This window comes from Rhagoletis pomonella, unplaced genomic scaffold, assembly GCF_013731165.1.
Source record: "Rhagoletis pomonella isolate Grant_MI unplaced genomic scaffold, Rhpom_1.0 Rhpom_scaffold_00007, whole genome shotgun sequence".
Classification (NCBI taxonomy): Eukaryota; Metazoa; Arthropoda; class Insecta; order Diptera; family Tephritidae; genus Rhagoletis; species Rhagoletis pomonella.
The window spans coordinates 35,115,837-35,125,247 of record NW_023458561.1 but is presented as its reverse complement, the minus strand read 5'-3'; the positions used below and the strand labels follow the sequence as shown (position 1 = coordinate 35,125,247).

Genomic DNA, 9,411 nt, shown 5'->3' with positions numbered 1-9,411 from the left:
AATAGTTATAGATGACTCGCAAAATTTGTATCTTACTATAATAATTATTGATTGGATTCTATTCCGCTCTCTTAAAATAGTTGTGTCTCTTCTTTCCTTTATCCTTTTGCCACTATGCCTATTCAAAATAATCAACAAATTCAATTTTTCTACAAAATTCTACGTTCATCAAAATGGGCTTATAAAAATATGCTTTTCCAATGCTAAAATTAAATATATGAACCCGGTTCTTTGAGCCCATTCAAGTGAAGCAGAGTGTAGTTTGGTACAGTTATTTTTAAATTCATTTTAACTAAACACAAATTTTAAATATATAAGCAACAGATTTTTTACCAAGTTTTGGTTCATCTGCTGCAGTTACATATATTTTAAATTTACTACGTAAGAAAATTAAAAAAAAAAAAATAAGACAGAAGAGAAACAGCCCCACATAATGCTTGAAGTTGGCTTCTGTACTAAACCAATAAACTTCCAAATTATCTATAAACGCAATTACTCCATTTATAAATATATATTTGTAAAAGTACATATGTATAATTTTTTTATAATAAATGTTTTCTACAAGCTGTAAGTCTAGTAATTATTATATAAATATACGTATGAAAAGTGCTTGAAAATTATAGTAAATATGTATTTGCATGTGTATTTGTTCCCCCATTAAGAATTAAAGGCTGATTTAAGGTTAAAAAAGAAACACAATTGAATACTTAGTAAATTGTAGGTTTCAGTTTTTTTTTTTTCAAACGATACTTGGACTAGGAGAAGTATGCTAGAAGATCTGTACGAAATAAAAAAAGGCAAATGAAGTAAAAATTACAAAAGAATGGCACAAATAGTGGTTGGGCAATAAATGAGTAATCAGTATAAATGTATGTAAAACAAGCAGCCGAGTTATATAGGAGAAGAACAAGAAAAAGCAGAAGAGTATTGTAAACGTTTAAGATATAAAATTAAGTAATGTAATGCAGTTGAATGAAATATACGTACATACAATACATGTATGTTTGTAGGTGTGCAAACGAAAATCAAAAATTATTTAAAGTACTGTAAACATAACGCGAAAAACCAAAGTATTAATGAATGCAAATGGAGTTAGAGCTAAGAAGAAAGTTGAGAGAAATACATACATACATATGTATTAGAACGATTGCTTCTTCCAATTTAGCACTCAAATTAATAAAACAACAAAAAACGAAGCATAAAATTAATGGTATACCAAAAATAGAGTGAATTCAAATATAAAAGGGGCAGCCAAATTCATAAAAAATAAAGAAAGACTTTAACTGCTTTATAAATCGAAAATTTGTATAAAATTGTCACTTTATAGAGCTCTTTAAATCCAATTTATTTTTTATGAATAAGGCCAGAAGTATATAAATTTTAGTGTATGTAAGAATTGATAAGCAACTGTGCAATATATGGAGTATGAGTACTTTTTGTGGTTACCAAAAAAACTTTTTTCTGCGGTTAATATAGGCGAAAAAAATGATTTTGCTTTTAACACACCTTGTCATATTTTTAATTTTTCTGTTTTTCCCAATACTTACCATTTTTTCACTTCGAAAATGTTTTTGATTTCGAATGAGCCCCCATCGTACACCCGGATTTGCGTCGGGTATTGACTAGAAATCTTGTCCCAAGAATACATTATTTTGTTTCTTATGGACTAATCAGAAATCAAGCGAAAGTAAATTTAAGGAATGCATAGAAAAAGTAATTCGTGTTTTGTTCATAAAAATTTCGAGCAATTGGCATGCTTGGTATTTCACAGCTGAAGTTTCTAACGTGACCAACTTCACAAGGTGGATCGCGACGATCTCCATAAGAAGGATCTCAATTTACAGTTTCAGCAGCTGGGAAATCAGCATACGCGGAAGAGTCTCTAGTTAGGAATATATGTACTTGGTCGATCGTGAGGTTTTTATTCAATCCGACGAATAGTAATTGGATATGAATGAGCAGTTGGACTGCATCTTTCAATCACTTCGTACCGCTGCGGAAGAAGTTGTTGGCTATTACCAATCGCGCAGAAATAACTGGTATGACGAAGAGTACCGCGCAGTTGCTGCAGAAAAATATGCAGCATACAAAACTAACCCTGCAGCCAATAGCGACACGCGCAACAACTGAGCGATATCGTGAAATAAGTAGGGCAGAAAGACGACTTTCAAGAGAAAGAAAAGAGATGCAGAAAGGCGTGAGTGCGAAGACTTGAGATGCTGGCAGACAGGAATGCGGCACGAAAATTATATCAGAAGACAAACTACAAAACCGAGTTCAATTCTCATATAAAAATTTAATGATGATCCAATTATTGGATTTAAACCGAATTCGTATGTGACCAGCTGTGAGGTAACACCTTTCCTTTAAAAACGATTATAGAAATCGGTTAATGTGGTCCAAGGTTATGCGGCAATATACATAACAAAAAAATATTCCGATAACCTTCCTCCTGAAAAGATAAGGATGGAAATCTGATAACAGATGTCCAGAATGCACTTGAGATATGGAGGGATCACTTCTCAACGCGTTTGAATGGTGACGCAGGTGGCACGTTTGATGAAGGAGAACCCGAACTAATGTAAATGGACGAAGCTCACGCCCCTCTACTTGACCAAGACGAGGGGAGAACAGCAATAAGGCGGCTTAAGAACAACAAGGCTCCCGGAGCCGGCAGTACACCGGTTGGGCTGTTCAAAGCCGGTGGCGCAGAGTTGGTAGGGCGCATGTACCAGCTTTTAAGCAGAATTTGGTCTGATGGATACATGACTGAAGACTGGAATCTCAAGGTAGTTTGTCCAATCCACAAGAAGGCAGATCCTGCCGTTTGCGCCAACTATCGCCTTCTTAATATTGTGTACAAGGTCCTGCCGACGATACTGTGTGAAAGACTGAAGGCCTTCAAAAACCAACTGATGGGATCTTATTGGTGTGGCTTATGACCTGATAAGTCCACCATTGACCAGATGTTCACAGCACGTTAAATCCTGGAAAAGAGAAATCGACACAGATCATTTTTTTGTCGACTTAAAAGCTGCTTTTGATAGCAGGAAGAGAAGTTGCCTGCACGACGCAGTGACGTTGAGCGTAACCTTCAGCTCCGTTCAAATTGGGAAGGACCTCTCCGTGCCGTTTGAGTCCAAACTTGGTTTTAGACAAGGCGATTCACTCCTGTGCGACTTTTTCAATCTGGTGCTGAAAAGCACTATAAGAGCTGCATATCTAAATCGCAGCGGCACTATATATAGCAAAAGAACGATTTTGCTGATATCGACATCGTCGGTCTGAAACAAAGGGTCGTTTCCGCAAATACCGTAACCATCGCAGCTGCCAGTTAACTCTGACACGACTAAGGATATTGAGGCAGGCTTAACTCCTTGGTATTGAAACTCGACGTAGACATACCCAATATTTATCACGCATCTAAAGGCACCCCAGTCGACACCAACACCCTTAAATTTCCTATTAAAACCCACTTGGTTACATATTTCTCATTCGTTTATATTGTTTAACACTTGTCAACACGCACATAACAATTTTGTCGAAAAAAATTATTTCATAAAAACATAGATTACATGATAAACAATGCATTACATCATTACATGTACGTGTATATTACAAAAAAAAAAAAAACAGTAAATTAAAACCACTTTTCAAGAAGAGAGACCAACAACAATGATTTCATTAATTAGTTGTAAAATTAAAAATTACCTACGCTTTGTATTAAAGTCACTTGCAATTCCAATATACATACTTGACATTTATACGAATATGTATGCATGTTCATATGTACGAGTTTATGTAAAAATGCACGTATAAAGGAAAAGGTTATATCTGAAATGTATGCAATAAATAAAGATCGTTCTTCTTTTTCTAAAAAAAATTACAGCGTTTTTCTACTTACTGGTAATATTTAGAAAATGTGCAAAAAATCATTGCATGTATAATGTGTATGCATTAGGGTGTTTAATTTTTAGGCAATATTTTTTTCTCTATGCTAACTGAATTGACATTGTATTGCACGGTTAATTGCACAACGCTGATCAATTTCGATATCAGACTTGCCAACGAAAAAAATTTTAAGAACTTTTTTCTCTTCATTCGCTGCCTATTTTGAATCTATTTAGTGAATTAGTATAGTAGGTGGCAAGTTAAAAATGGGTGAGTATTGTTGGTTCGAAGAAAAATAGATTAAGATAAATGTAAAAATAACGAAAAGGGGTAGCAGTAGTGATAAATATAGAAAAAAGATAAACCGTAACCTTAAACTTTTAACCTTATAAGTAATAAATTGCCTGTCGTTTTATTCACAATGAATTTGAAGAAAGCAGGTGGCAACCCTATTAAAAATATAAAGCCTTATTTTACACCTAATATCTAAGCCCTTTAATTTGACATCTTATGTTCTTAATACAACGACCGGTGTGGATCTTATAATTTGTTAGACCGGCGTCAATTCTATTCAAAAAATTAAACTTTATTTCACATCTTGAGGCCAAGTCCTTCCATTTGACAACTCACTTTTAAGTCCATCGAACAGCCCACAACTTATTATTTTTCGTACAGGTGGCAATCCTCTTCGAAAAAATAAAGCTTTATTGCACATCTTGAGGTCAAGTCCTTTCATTTGACAACTCACTTTTAAGTCCATCGAACATCCCACAACTTATTATCTTTCGTACAGGTGGCAATCCTCTTCGAAAAAATAAAACTTTATTGCACATTCACATTATACTAGAAGTAGGGTAGTAATTTTTATAAAGGTGGCAACCCCACTAAAAGATAAACGCTTATTGCACACCTGGATACCATATGCTTTCATTTCGTAACTTATTTTTTAGTCCAACGAACGGTGAATATCTTATAATAAAAAAAATAACTCAGTGCTGAACACCTAGAGGCGTACCACTTTCCTTTGATATGTCAGTTTTCGTTTCCAACGAACAGCCCACATCTTATAAATTTTTTCACAGGTGGCAACCCTCTTCGAAAAAATAAAACCTTATTGAGCTCTTTCCTTTCAGATCTCATTTTTTTTAATTGAATGAACTTTGGAAATCTGATGTAATTAAAAAAAAATTACTTCACGTATTATAATGTAAGCTAGTAAATTTAAAACAGGTAGCAATCCCACTAAAAAAAGCTTATTGGACATCCGGAGACCATATATTTTCACTTGGCACCTAAGTCTTTTCACTTGGTAGTGAATGTGCAGAACTCATGCCATTGCTTATTAAAATTTTATATATTTGTATACTCAAACAAAAAACATTAATGCTTTCTAGGGGTCATGCGAATCTTATAATTTTTTCGACTGGTGGCAACCCTATAGAAATTCTAAATACCATAGGTCACTCTCCTATTAATACAGAACACGCTGTAGCGAACAGAAGGTGACGCATTCCGCAAGCCGCCACTTTGGTTTTGCCGATTTTGACGTTTCTCGTGTAAAAGCAAACGACGGCCCTAAACCATTAAATGCTCTGAAATCCACTAATACGTTCACTAAAATCTCAGTTTTTTCACATTTTCTTTTTTAATTTTTATTACAAATCATATACATACATATTTTCACAACTTAAAGCGATCAAAACATCGAAAAATGGAATATTTAGGTAATTGTCTTCTCTGCCATTATCTTTTATCCTCCTATTCGACTTTGTTTACTTTTACACCAGAAATGACATCGCCGTCGGGAATGCGCAATCTTGAATCCAAACAGAATATATTAGTTAAAATATCGTCCAAATTTGTTCAGTAGTTTTCGAAATTAGTTTGTTCAAAGAATCTCGGTTTTCCTTTATACAATGTATAGATAAAATAAGTAATATGAACAAAAATTAAACAAAAGAAAATGGGAAAATAAAAGGCATAAATGCAATAAATTAAAAGAAAAAATTTTCAATCCAATCGAAGATCCAGCCAAACGCCAAAATCGCGGAGTTTCTTTGCTTACTTGCACAATAGATAACAGCTGTTCAAATTGGCTGGTGTTGTCATCAGAGATTCTTCTGACCATCCCATGCCCAGCGCTGGCAGAACTCCATAGGCAAGTGCACAAATCTTTCCCGCGCTAGGCATGCCTGGTATAAAAGGACAAATGTGAGCCGTAAGCAATGCAGGGATCGGCGTTATTTTATCGATGATATCTTTCGATAAATTTCGGAAAAAAGTAAATTCATATATGTATGTATACTTAGTACCTATATAAATAACGGTAGCCTGAGAAAAGGGCGGCTGCTAAGTACTGTAGGGCTATAGTACTGTATGCTTTTTTATATTGTCAAATGGTGTGTAATACCAGAATTCATGTCAACCATATTTAGTATGATTAAAGCCGTAGTAGGTAAGGTTAGGTGAGAAGGGTGTGTGTTTGGAATATTCCATTCTCTTACTCGGAGGTAGAACTGTCCATTGTGAGTTCCATCTTTAAGCGGTTGTCAGAAGGAGACACGTACGAAAGAATAGATTCAAATCTTTATACTACTGAACCAATTATTTACTATCCTTAATGAAACCGAGAAGATCCAACAGTTCCACCTTCGCTATCTCACGCCCAGACTGTTGAAGCAGCGTGAACCCAATTGCTTGAGACACTTCGTCTGTAGGCCTGGACATCGTCCTCATCATGGCAGCCTCTGCAGAAAGTAATTGTTGGTATTCGCCACGGTTAGAGCAGTGTTTTATGATGACGCCGGTAAGAACTCTTACTGCAGATTTATTTATTTAGTTTCAGTATGCCCTTTGTCTTTTTACTACTAAGCCGCAGCCATAATATTCTTGAGATCTCACATTCTTCCGTTTTGTTCAACAAGTCATTAGTCGCAGCCACTGTGTATTCATCAATCTTCCTAACGTCATCACTAAACGGTGGTAGCACGGAGCTATCCGCTTTTTCTATTGGCATCTCTGAGCCGCATCATCTGAACAGTAACGCCAGCGTGGTGCGACATTTCCATACCCGATTTCACTATTTTAGTACCTTTTGATTTCAGTGCCGCTAGACTGTGCCGTAGTAAGCATATCATATTTTATTCTCTTAAGATTATTCATCACTTACCGAGAGTATCGATACTATCCAATGGTGAGGCCCAAAACTATCAATGGACCATTGATATTTTTGCAGCTCTACCTCGCAGAGCAAGCCAGAACAGGAACAAATCTACTATGTAGTTTCAAAAGCATCAAAATGGCGACATTGAACAGCACTGTTCACAATACCCAAGCAACCGGTACTGTTATTAACATTGTTATTTTCTGTTAGGATCCACAAACAAGAATAGGGCACCTGCCCTTTTCTATACATTTTCGATGGCACGGTGTTTTTAATAAAGAGAGAATATTTAGCATGTGCTCTGATAAATAGTATCACATTAAATCGGTGTTATGCTTATGTATGTACATTAGGGTGGTTATTAAATAAATCAAATTAACAACTTTTTCAGTCTCACCCCTCAATCGGTAATACCACGGTCATAGATATCACGTATAATGGGTCGATTATCGATAGCAATCGGAATTCAGTTGTGTTGCTAGTTGCCAAAACGATATTACAGATGGCAACTGGCAACTTTCAACTGACACCTGCAGTTGCTACAAAGTGTGTATACAGGCGACTACTATTTGTGCTTGTTAGGAATGTTTTTGGAGCGTATTTAGGAGCGAAAAAAGTGTGTCATACATTTAATGACCACCCTAATGTACATACATAGTAAGTTTCGCATGAAACGTCTACAGTATATAATTTAAAATAAACATAGTTTTAGCGAAGAAGAACAAAACATTATCTTTTCCCGCCCGTATTGCATAAAAATATAAATACATAATTACATATATATAAACATGGGGCTGGGCTCCTATGTTAAAAGTGCTTTATGATACAAAAATTGTGAAGTGTGCATATTCTTTATATAGAAAGGCCCATTGTCGCTGAAATACACAAAGCCGAAGCCAACTAGAAATTCACTTTTTGATTGGTTATGAAGAGTTTAATCGAATTATAAGTCCCCACATCGTTTTATGCAAATACAATTTTTAGTTACTTATGGCTGTTTTGCATTTTAGCGACAATGTGAGATAGGGCCTTTCCATGATTCAATAATACAAGGTTCGATAAACTGACAGTTGTCTCTCTCGCACCGCTCCCTTAGCAGTGGCACCGTGTTGCTTCTTTGCAAATTTACATGGAAACAGTGTAGCTTTGGTGTGGAATAAAAGTATAAGCTTTTGTGCAATATGTTTATTTGTATATGCATATGAAGCATATTTAACTGATGAAAACATAAGCATTGGATGTTTACATCAATCTCATAGTAGTCCTATTTTAATTTTGAGTCATTTTGTAGTTTTTGTACAGCTAAATAGCACATAAATTACGTAATTCACGTAGATATATCAATATTACGTTCAACATTTCGTTTAAAAGTCCAGATTTCCTGCAAATACATTAGAATTTACAAAGGGAATTTCACTACTAATTGCCTACTTTGCGTACTTTTCTACTACCATTTTCGCAACAAGGGATTGCATTCTTGCCCTTTCTCCGTCCTTCGTAAATGCAACCTTTTGTAAGGGAGTGTCAAACCGCAGCTGTCAATAATTATCCAACCTTGTATTATTGAATCATGGGGCCTTTCTATAGGTAACGATATATAGGTACTTGAGCAGTGTTGCCACTGACGAAAAAAAGATTTACCATCCACTTGGAAAAAAGCTACCAAATCTGGAAAATATCTACCAATAACTTTTTTTAGTTACTTTAATAAAAACCAAAAGCGAAAGTGATGAAACGAAAGGCAACAACTAAACTTCATCTTTAAAAAACTTCAATTGGAGTTACATAGTATAAGCTAATACAGTGACTCAAAAAATGGCTTGGTATTTTTATTAATATTCACAATGTTTTTTAAGTAATCATTTCTTACCATTTTTTTTATATGAATATTGTTTGCGCTTTAACCAAACCCGTACAAATCAAGAACTCAAGCTATTTACAACATTTAGAAAAATTCAAAAGCATTTCGTCCAAATTTTGAACTTTTTACTCTGAATCTTTTGAACCATTTTCGGTGTGCAGTTTTGAATTTTAGTGTAACCAACAATGTGCAGCTAAAAATTTACGTTGATTAAAAAAATATATATGCCACCGGTCTTTTGAATTTTTTGTTAATTTATTAATAGACATTTTTAAGAACTGGCGATGATTTTTTTTTAATATTTTTCTTGTAGAACTATAGCATGTAAAATAAACCTGTCCATTTTTTTTTTTTTGAAGAAACATTTAAAATATTTAGACAATTCCTCAAGATTCCAGTAAAATGAGTTTTGAATGTAGAACGATATGTTCGCTTATGTATGTATATAAAAAGTATGCACTAAAGCATTAATGCAATAAAGAAGACTACACTTTTG

The 9,411-nt window shown here is 34.7% G+C and overlaps 1 protein-coding gene across 4 annotated transcripts in view; it reads left to right on the top strand.

The window, feature by feature from the left end:
• Positions 1-9,411, top strand: part of LOC118742690 — a 208,132-nt gene that overhangs the window by 96,151 nt on the left and 102,570 nt on the right. The gene's annotated exons all lie outside the window — the stretch shown is intronic.